General features: G+C 33.2%; 1 long non-coding RNA gene across 1 annotated transcript; it reads left to right on the plus strand.

The window, feature by feature from the left end:
• The first annotated feature begins 258 nt into the window (after positions 1 to 258).
• On the plus strand, positions 259 to 2257 carry LOC111098111. Its single transcript, XR_005367069.1, has 2 exons — positions 259 to 545; positions 2093 to 2257. It is a non-coding gene; the product is annotated as an uncharacterized LOC111098111 (long non-coding RNA).
• The last annotated feature ends 1154 nt before the right edge of the window (positions 2258 to 3411 follow it).

The raw sequence follows: 3411 nt of genomic DNA on the forward strand, positions 1-3411 counted from the left end.
TGGTTCAGTTGGTTGGGTATCTGGTATGGATGAAAGAAAGAAAGAAAGAAAGAAAGAAAGAAAGAAAGAAAGAAAGAAAGAAAGAAGAAAAGAAAGAGAAAGAAAAGAAATGACAAAAAGAAAGAAGAAAGAAGAAAAGAAAGAAGAGCGAAAAAAAGAAGAAAGAAAGAAAGAAGAAAAGAAAGAAAGAAGAAAGAAAGAAAGAAAGAAAGAAAGAAAAAGAAAGAAAGAAAGAAAAGATAAGAAATCCAGGGAGAATTCACGAAAAGAAAAGAAAGAAAAGAAAAGAAAAGAAAAGAAACGAAACCCAGGGAGAATTTTCTTTTATGTGTAATGGACATCTAATTTTAGGATAGTGATGTTTAATATGTTAAGTTTTTTTCTTGCCTCATCTACTATTGTCATCTGCTGCCCCATACCTACAAAGAAAAACATTTGCACCACTAGTTTTATTTAATAGTATTTATGGAGAATAACTGATGCATTCATTGGGAAAATGGTAATAATAAAGAGAAAAGAGAAGATATTTCAAAAGGGGATTTAAGGTGGGCAGCATTTCTGAAACCAGCTTATAAATGAATCAGTCATTCATATATATCTCCTATTAATATTGAATCCTCCTGAAATTCAAATATTAGATAGTTGCAAAGTCTCAATGATGATTTGATTATAGTTAAAGTGTTCTTATTTAGACATAAAGGGCATCCGCAGAATGTTCAAGGCTTAGAATCATCTGAAATACATTTCAGAAAAGAGCTCTTTAATTTTCAAAGAAAAGAGTTTTTGTTGCCTCTAATTTACTTTAACAAATGAATTGATCTGAAAAAAAAAGTATGGCCATTAACTCTTTTAAAGTGTGCTCTGAAAAAAATAAAATAAAATAAAGTGTGCTCTGTTTATATCTTCAGAAACTTCTTTTTCATGGCATTTCCCTCCTATCCACACCTACAGTAGTCCCTCCATTCAAGGTTTCACCTTCCATGGTTTTAGTTACCTGTGGTTAACCATGGTCCAGAAGATGATTCTCCTTCTGACTTACTGTTAGAAGGTCAACAGTAGCCTAACACTATATCATGACATATATCATCATTCACCTCACTTCATCCCACAATGTAGGCAGTTTTTCATCTCACATCATTGCAAGAAGGGTGAGTATAGTACAATAAGACATTTGGGGAGAAAGAGACAGAGAGAAAACATCCATATAATTTTTAATAGAGCATAGTATTATAATTGTTCTATTTTATTAGTATTGATATTAACATCTTATTGTGCCTGATTTATAAATTAAACTTTATCATAGGTACGTATGCATAGGAAAAATCACAGTATTTATAAGATTCAGTTCTTATAAAGATTTATTCTATAAGATTCAGTAGTTTTAGGCATCCACCAGAGTCTTGGAATATATTCTCACAGATAAGGGGGGAATACTAGAAATACTATACTTGAATGTAAGTAAATATATTCATAACACATATTTTCCAAAACAGTATAACTGGGTATCAATTGGACAGCCTTTAAACTTTTCTAGTCACAGTTAGTAAGTCTTTCTTAGAATTTATGTAGGAGGGGTGTGTTTGTTTTCTAGAGTTTCCATAATAAAATACCACAGACTGGATGGCCTAAACAACAAATTTATTTTCTCATTCCTTTGGAAGACAGAGGTCCAAGATCAAGATGTCTGCAGAGTTGATGTCTTCTGAAATATATGTCCTTGGCTTCTAGATGACATTGCCCTCTGTCTTCACCTGTTTATCCTCCATGTGTCTGTGTCCTAATAATCTCTTCTTATATGGACATCAGTCATATTGGATTGGGGCCCACTTTAATGACTTCAGTTAACCAAAATCACCTATCTAATGTCCTTATCTCCAAGCACAGACACATTCTGAGATAATGGGGGTTAGGATTTCAACACTTAAATTTTGGGGGAAACAATTCTGACCAGGAAAATAGGCATATGAAATTAATTTATTTCACAGATTTAATTATTCATAATATTAAAGTAGTGAGTTTGGAACTCACAGCTGCAGTAGAGGAATAGAGGAATTTTAGCATCTGATGCTACTCTGGTCTGATTATATTCTAGGACTACCGTGAAGATATACTGAAAATTCTAACACCCTGGAGGAGTATAAAATCCCATTTTGTTGCTAATCTTCCTTTCATGGAAGTTGCTTGCCAGCTCTAATTTTGAGTGAACGTATTAAACACAATGGTGAAAAAATCAATTAAAAAAAATCTACTCTCCATACTATGAGTGTCTCTTTCCGTGTGTTTTCTGACCTAACTCATATCCCACCTACACACAGTTGTTTGTGGCTTCTGTTTTGTAAAACTGTTAAGGCAGTCTTAGTTAAAATCATCTATTTTTTTCTATTATTCTACTTTGATCTTGGCTTCAGCTCTTATTCCTTAAAAATTGGAATATGGAGGGATATTTCTCTCCTTCACAACACAATTCTTTTGTCAGGAATTTCAAAATTTCCTCAACGTTTGCAGTTATGAGTTTGACATTATTCTGTAATTTCCACACTGACTTTTTTCATTTTCTATCATCACACTTCGTAATTTGGTTTGGTTCTTATATGAATTAAAAAATTTATACTTGCTCTGGGCTATTATTCCCCAGATTTCTCCCTTTACAAAGCTTATTTCTACGTGGATGCTCTAAAGAGCACCAAAATGTTAGCATTCAGGTTCCTCATTCCTACCTTTCCCCATTTATATCACAGTTCTTGACAGCTTGTAATTTAGCAAATAAACTTTGTGAACACGTGGTTGTCTTGAGTTAAACTCATTATCAGGGAACAAAATTCCTGTCAATAAAATTAAAATCTAAATCAATCAATACCAGTCCGCATCATTCCCCTTTAATGGATTGCTTTTGAATTTCAAACTTTTTTTTCTTTTTCCAATTTAAATGTAAAGCTTTTACAGCCGGGTACTAACATTTTCAGTCTTACTCCCACTATATTCCCACCTTTCTTCTTTTGATCCAACAATATATATCAACATTGCTTTCTTCCCCCCAAAATATTTTATCCTCTCCTTCCCTGGTATTTTTATCATACCTTTTATTTGATCTGAATTATCATTTTCTTCCATTGTATCTGTCAAATATTCTTATAACCCCCAATGTCCCTACTGAGGCAGATAGCCTAATGGCATGTTTCCAGTCCATCTTCAATAATCTGAGCCTAATATCCCAGTGGCATCTACTAGAAAAATGTTGGGTTCTTCTTATCTTTATGAGCAGAAATCAGCATTAACTATGGACAACAGTATAATTCTTCCAAAGGAATTGTATTTGAAGTCTCTATCAATTCCTCTAATCAGAGTTGACTCCATTGATCAGTGAAGTTGCGCAGCAACCAGCACTTAAAAAAGGCCCTCCACTTTTTAAAC

Source organism: Canis lupus, chromosome 11 (assembly GCF_011100685.1).
Source record: "Canis lupus familiaris isolate Mischka breed German Shepherd chromosome 11, alternate assembly UU_Cfam_GSD_1.0, whole genome shotgun sequence".
Lineage (NCBI taxonomy): Eukaryota > Metazoa > Chordata > Mammalia > Carnivora > Canidae > Canis > Canis lupus.